Here is a 7,747-nt window from a genome sequence, read left to right on the forward strand (position 1 = left end):
TGCTTTCAAAGGGCATGCATTGCAGACTCGGTATAGTGAAAAGGATGGACCCAGAAAGTGACTGGGGTGACACCTGCCAGTGTAAAAAGTTATATACAAGCAAATCTGTGCGTGGCTTGTGAAGGCAGAATAGGCCTAGCTGTGTACAACCACTCAATCCTGGCCAACATCCCAGACAGATGTATTCTTAAATTGCAATGTGGTAGCATTGACAGAACACAGATTAGCAGGCAACCTGCTACTATTTGGAAGTCTGGCACAGTATTGTTATCAAAGTTGTGACTTAAGAACATCAGAGCCTAAGAAGAGTCTGCTGGATCAGGCCAATGGCCCATCTAGTAACGCATCCTGCTCTCAGAGTGGCCACCCAGTTCTCCATGGGAAGCCCGTAAGCAGGACCTGAGTACAGAGAGCAAATTCGCTTCCTGCAGCTTCCAGCAACTGATGGAAGCAGAAGCTTGCCACGGGCGTAAATAAGTCTGAGTTTCTCATGTAAGCTTCTGCTTTAATGACTCTCACAGCAGACAGGCGTCAATCGGACCAGGGTGACCATAAAGATCTAAGCGTTTTTCCCCCGCCTGCCTCCTTCAATTGTGCGTGTCTCCCCTCTAACATTAAAACCAGAGCAACAGCCAATCAATAGGGCTTGCATCATGAACAACTCAGAGAGCTTCATCTCTGGGCGTTTCAATTTAATTTTAGGGCTTCATCACTCGCTCGCTCTCTTCCTGGGAACCTAAACCTGCTTCTGCTCAGGGGAGGCTGGTTCAGGAGGCCAGTATCTGGAAGCAGCCTGCCTCCGACGATGGGTTTCATAGTCTTCGATACTTGTCCAGTTGGCTTTTAGGCACTTGGAGACTATGCCTCAGTGTTGTCTGTTTTGCTGGGCAGATCACCCAGACGCTGGCTGCGGTTGTTAGACTCATAGGAAGCTGCCATAGGAGTCCGGCCACTGCTCCATTTCACCCAGCAGCGGCCTCAAAGCTATTAAAACCCGCGGGAGGGAGGAAGCTAGAGATATTAAGCCGGGGTAACCAAGAGCTCTGAGCAGAAAAATATTCCTTTCCTTTTTTGCTGCAGACCCAGGAATCAGGTAGGAGAGAGACTCCTGACCTAAAACGAGAACCAAACCCCCAAACAGACATTTCCGCCATCCAAGCAAGACTGGACTTTCTCAGCGGAGCGTGGCGGGTTTCGTTCTGGCTGACTGTGGAAGCAAGGAGGAAGACTAGCAGGGTGAAGGGAGATCTTTTTGAGCACTGTACGGAATGGGGCACACTCTGCCACCTTCCGCGCCCACCCTCAAACAAACCTTAGAGCAGGTGTGGGGAACCTGTGGCCCTCCAGATGTTGCTGAACTGCAACCCCCATCAGCAATGTCTGGAGGGCCACAGGTTCCCTAGCTAAGGGCGCTGGGAACTGTCACTCTCTGAGGGGTAAACTACAGTTCCCAGGATTCTTTGGGGGAAGCCACAGGCTTCAAATGTGTTTCAAATGCAGTGGTGGCTCGTAACACTTTGACTTGTTAGGGCTGCAAATTTTTCTTCACAGTAGGACTTCTACAACACTTATTTGGAAAAGTGTGCAGAGTGTCCCTGCCGCCCCACGAAAGAAAAGCAATTTTCTGTACATTTATCAGTGGAGAAGAGCTTCCACGTTAGAGGGCCCAAGTATGATTTTCAGACAAGATTGACTCCGTACTTCTTACTTAGAAATTGAGCCATAACACAAGACAAACCATTTTAAGTGACCTGCGGGATGCGGAAACTCAGGATTATGAACTGATCATAAGAACATAAGAGCCTGCTAGATCAGGCCAGTGGCCCATCTAGACCAGCATCCTCTTCTCACAGTGGCCAACCAGATGCCTCGATGGGAAGCCCACAAGCAGGATCTGAGCGCAACAGCAACCTCCCCTCCTACGGTTACCAGCAACTGGTATTCAGAAGCATACTGGCTCCAACCGTGGAGGGAAAACATAGCCATCATGGCTAATAGCCATTGAGAGCCTGATCGTCCATGAAATTGTCTAATCCTCTTGTAAAGCCATCCAAGTTGGTGGCCATCACTGCCTCTTGTGGCAGTGCGTGAAGAAGTACCGTTTCGTCTGTCCAAATCTTCCAGCATTTGGCTTCATTGGATATCCATGAGTTCTAATGCTTTGAGAGAAGGAGAAATGTTTTTATCTATTTGCTCTCTCCATACTATGCATGTCACCACTTATTCACCTTTTCTCTAAACCCAAAAGCCCCAAATGCTGTAACCTTTCCTCACAGGGGAGTCACTCCATCCCCTTGATCCTTCTGCTTGCTCTTTTCTGAACCTTTTCCAAGACTACAGCTTTACAATATCCGACTCTTTCACAACGGTACACAGTATTCCAAATGTGATCACACTGTAGAATGGTATAATGGCATTATGAAATAGGTAGTTTTATTTTCAAGTCCTTTCCTCATGATCCCTAGCACACAATTTGCCTTTTTCACAGCCAGCGCCACTGAGTCATCTTCTTCAGTCCACTCTGGAATCCTTTAGATTGACACCGGAACACAGGAGGCGTGACTTTAGAGCACTCTATAAGGGGGGAAAGAAAGATGCACTTGGGATGTCATTTGGACCACCTCCTGGATATTGGGAGAGGGAGCAGGCGACTTTTGAGCAGTCATTTAATTTTGTGAGACTTAAAATGTTTTATGAGACTCTCCCTATTGGTCTTCAAGAGCTGGTCCAGGACCAGACTCTGTGGCTCCAATGTCAGTGCGGCAGTGAATCTGCTCCAGGTTTTAGTACAAACTTTCAAGGAGTTATCCATGGTGCTGAAAGCAATTCCCAAAATAGGTTCGGCGCCTTGGACAGCTCCTGTAAAGCTCAGAGTAAATCCTGGAACGGATTCACTGCCACTGATATTGCAGCCACCAGTTTCCACTGCAGCAGAAAGAGTCCATAGAAATGAATATACGTGTGAAATAGATGGAAGTCACCCCAACTTCAAATCTATCAAATTCACACTTTCCACAATAATGAGAACCAAAACACAGCTATCCTCCAAGAGGTCTTCTGTATCTTCAAAAGTTGTGCAGGGGGAAGGGAGAATTCCTCCTTGTGGTTTTTCCCATTACAGAGTTGCAAGAACACCTGCACTTGGCTGACTCTCTCTTCTCCTAAAGATACAGGATCAGTCTCAGGCCAGGAAACTGGCAACCTTACTTCCCGTAGAAAGAAGCATTCGATTATAATAAACAGAATCGGGTGTGGTGTGTGGTGTGTGGTGTGTGGGTGGGTTGCTCACAACAGTTTCTCCAGTTTGCAATTGTGCCCACTGGGCCAAAACATGAGTGACACTTGCCAGCGTAAAAAAAAGGCATATATAAGAGAAACTATGCATTGCTTGTGAAGACAGGATGGGCCTAGCTGAGTACGACCACTCAATCCCGGCCAAGACCCCAGACAGACGTACTCTTAAATTACAATGTGGTAGCGTTGGGGGAACACAGATTAGCAGGCAACCTGCTATTATTTGGAAGTCTGGCACAGTGTTCTCATCAAAGCTGTGACTTATGAACATCAGAGCCTAAGAAGAATCTGCTGGATCAGGCAATGGTCCATCTAGTAACGCATCCTGCTGTCAGAGTGGCCAACCAGTTGCACATGGGAAGCCCGTAAGCAGGACCTGAGTACAGAGAGCACTCTCCCTTCTTGCGGCTTCAGCAACTGGTAGAAGCTGAAGCTTGCCACGGGCATAAATAAGTCTGAGTTTATCATGTAATAGCTTCGGATTTAACGACTCTCACAGCAGACAGGCGTCAATCGGACCAGGGTGACCATAAAGATCAAAGCAGTTTTTTCCGCCTGCCTCCTTCAATTGTGCGTGTCTCCCCTCTAACATTAAAACCAGAGCAACAGCCAATCAATAGGGCTTGTATCATGAACAACTCAGAGAGCTTCATCTCTGGGCGTTTCAATTTAATTTTAGGGCTTCATCACATTGAGGAGAAGAAAGGCTAAAGACCTTGCAACCAAACCTGATCATGGTCCTTGACTTTCAGAATGAGTTTTAGTTTTGGGAGGGATAAAGTGCCGTTCCCAGGACTCTTTGCGGGGAAATAGCATGCTTTCATGCTCTCAGTGTATGCTGTGTACCCAGCTTCTATCCTCAAAGCTCTACCACTGCCAAAATGTTTTGTCACATAAATAAAATCTGTCTTTGGTTAATCACAGCAACGTATACATTATTTAGAGATTAACCGGATCCCAAAAGGGATCAAGAAGAAAGCTTGAGTGAAGTGCCCTTTGATACCTATCTAATTGGAAAAGGGGGGTAAATAAATACATGGGCAATGGCATCACAACGCTGAGAACTAGTGTGATTTATTTATTTACTTACTATTAACCTGTCCTTCATCCTGAGGTCCCAGGAAGTATACATCTCAGCTTAGTGTGTTGGGCTGGAGCCTGGAAGACCCAAGTTCAAATCCTCACTCTGCCGTGAAGCTCGCTAGCAGACCTTTGGCAAGCCACTATCTCTCAGCCCAACCTATGGGTGGGAACTATGTATGTTTCCTTTCGGAGGAAAAGGGAGAATACAAATAAAAACAGAACAGTAAATGAACAATATCAGATATCACATCGTAAGTGATATGAAATGTAACAAGAATCAGGAGGGAGAGAGAGAGGGAGAGAGCGATGTGGATGGAGGGTCAGAGCCAAACTGCAGCAGGTCCTCAAAGGCAATGGTGGCGACACAGCAGCACTACCACCACTACCACCGCTGAGGGCTTAAATACGTCTGGCCACATCAGCATGCTATACACACAGGCCTGCCATCTTGAGTGATGGTAATCATGTGCATGCTGATGTGGCAATGTGGGAAGTGGTGCAGCCAGCCTACAACAGCAGCAAGGGGATGTTGTCTGGGAGGATGGCTCCCATTCCACAATCCATGCCAGCATTGGGGCATGGGCCACAGGGCGCATGCTCCGTGCCCCAATGCTAGTGCGGATCACAAAGCAGGAGCTACACTCATCCAGGGGCCCCTGTCAACCACAGGGGCCTTCGGCTAGTGCCCGACCTGGCTGCCTGCTGGTGCCAGGCCTGTGTGTCTGGATCCATCTATTTTCATTCCAATCGAAAGATTGCTTCCCTGGACTCCTTTTGGAGGAAGGGTGGGATATAAATTCAATGAACAGATTAGATTAGATTAGATTAGATTAGATTAGATTAGATTAGATAGATAGATTAGAGAGAGAGAGAGAGAGATTGAGAGAGATTGAGAGAGAGAGAGAGAGAGACAGACAGACAGACAGACAGACAGACAGACAGACAGATAGATAGATAGATAGATAGATAGATAGATAGATAGATAGATAGATAGATAGATAGATAGATAGATAGATAGATAGATAGATAGATAATGTCATTCCACAGTCTTTCTGTCCTTTTATGCATTCATCTATGATGTATGTATTTATCTGTTTAAAAAAAGAACCAAAAAATCAAATACACATTTTTCAAAGCTTTTTCTCACCCAATACTCATTACAGACGGAGCAATCCTAACCCTGGCCTGGGGTCTGGGGTTGGGGACCATGAGAACCTAAAAAGAGTCTGGCTGTCAGGTCAGACCATCACAGTCCAGCATCCTCTTCACACTCTGGCCACCCAGATGCCCCACTGGGAAGCCCAAAGGCAGGACATGAGTGCAAGAGCAACACTCCCCACCTGTGACTGGGAGCAGTGGGGGGAACGGAGAGATCAACTGGCCGCTTGTTCCAGCAGCTGGTGAGGGGGTGAGGACCAGGCCCATCAGGGGATCTGTGGGGTTTGGATCCAGCAGACCCAAAGCCCCCAACGGACTCCTCCACACACACACACAAACATCCCAAAATGCCCCGTATTCAAGCTTTCTGTTTACCGCTGGTGTGATAACTGCTAACAGTAGCCTCCCACCCATGCGGATGAAGCAGGTAGGGCTCTGGCGTGCAACCACCTGGCAATGCTCTTTCCCAGGTATGGAAGATTTTTCAGAACATAAAAACATAAGAAGAGCCTGCTGGATCAGGCCAGTGGCCCATCTAGTCCAGCATCCTGTTCTCACAGTGGCCAACCAGGTGCCTGGGGGAAGCCCGCAAGCAGGACCCGAGTGCAAGAACACTCTACCCTCCTGAGGCTTCCGGCAACTGGTTTTCAGAAGCATGCTGCCTCTGACTAGGGTGGCAGAGCACAGCCATCATGGCTAGTAGCCATTGATAGCCCTGTCCTCCATGAATTTGTCTAATCTTCTTTTAAAGCCATCCAAGCTGGTGGCCATTACTGCATCTTGTGGGAGCAAATTCCATAGTTTAACTATGCGCTGAGTAAAGAAGGACTTCCTTTTGTCTGTCCTGAATCTTCCAACGTTCAGCTTCTTTGAATGTCCACGAGTTCTAGTATTATGAGAGAGGGAGAAGAACTTTTCTCTATCCACTTTCTCAATGCCATGCATAATTTTATACACTTCTATCATGTCTCCTCTGACCCGCCTTTTCTCTAAACTAAAAAGCCCCAAATGCTGCAACCTTTCCTCGTAAGGGAGTCGCTCCATCCCCTTGATCATTCTGGTTGCCCTCTTCTGAACCTTTTCCAACTCTATAATATCCTTTTTGAGATGAGGCAACCAGAACTGTACACAGTATTCCAAATGCGGCCGCACCATAGATTTATACAACTGCATTATGATATCGGCTGTTTTATTTTCAATACCTTTCCTAATTATCCCTAGCATGGAATTTGCCTTTTTCACAGCTGCCACACACTGGGTCGACATTTTCATCGTGCTGTCCACTACAACCCCGAGGTCTCTCTCTTGGTCGGCCACCGCCATTTCAGACCCCATGAGCATATATGAAATTCAGATTTTTTGCTCCAATATGCATAATTTTACACTTGTTTATATTGAATTGCATTTGCCATTTTTCTGCCCATTCACTCAGTTTGGAGAGGTCTTTTTGGAGCTCTTCGCAATCCCTTTTTGTTTTAACAACCCTGAACAATTTAGTGTCGTCAGCAAACTTGGCCACTTCACTGCTCACTCCTAATTCTAGGTCATTAATGAACAAGTTGAAAAGTACAGGTCCCAATACCGATCCTTGAGGGACTCCACTTTCTACAGCCCTCCATTGGGAGAACTGTCCGTTGATTCCTACTCTCTGCTTTCTGCTTCTTAACCAATTCCTTATCCACAAGAGGACCTCTCCTCTTATTCCATGACTGCTAAGCTTCCTCAGAAGCCTTTGGTGAGGTACCTTGTCAAACGCTTTTTGAAAGTCTAAGTACACTATGTCCACTGGATCACCTCTATCTATATGCTTGTTGACACTCTCCAAGAATTCTAATAGGTTACTGAGACAGGACTTTCCCTTGCAGAAGCCATGCTGGCTCTGCTTCAGCAAGGCTTGTTCTTCTATGTGCTTAGTTAATCTAGCTTTAATAATACTTTCTACCAGTTTTCCAGGGACAGAAGTTAAGCTAACTGGCCTGTAATTTCCGGGATCCCCTCTGGATCCCTTTTTGAAGATTGGCGTTACATTTGCCACTTTCCAGTCCTCAGGCACGGAGGAGGACCCGAGGGACAAGTTACATATTTTAGTTAGCAGATCAGCAATTTCACCTTTAAGTTCTTTGAGAACTCTCGGGTGGATGCCTGTTGTTCAGTAAAGCAAGCTATGAGACTCACAGACAGGGTTTTTAGTAGAGAGAAGGAAACCTGAAGC

This window comes from Rhineura floridana, chromosome 22 (assembly GCF_030035675.1).
Source record: "Rhineura floridana isolate rRhiFlo1 chromosome 22, rRhiFlo1.hap2, whole genome shotgun sequence".
NCBI lineage: Eukaryota > Metazoa > Chordata > Lepidosauria > Squamata > Rhineuridae > Rhineura > Rhineura floridana.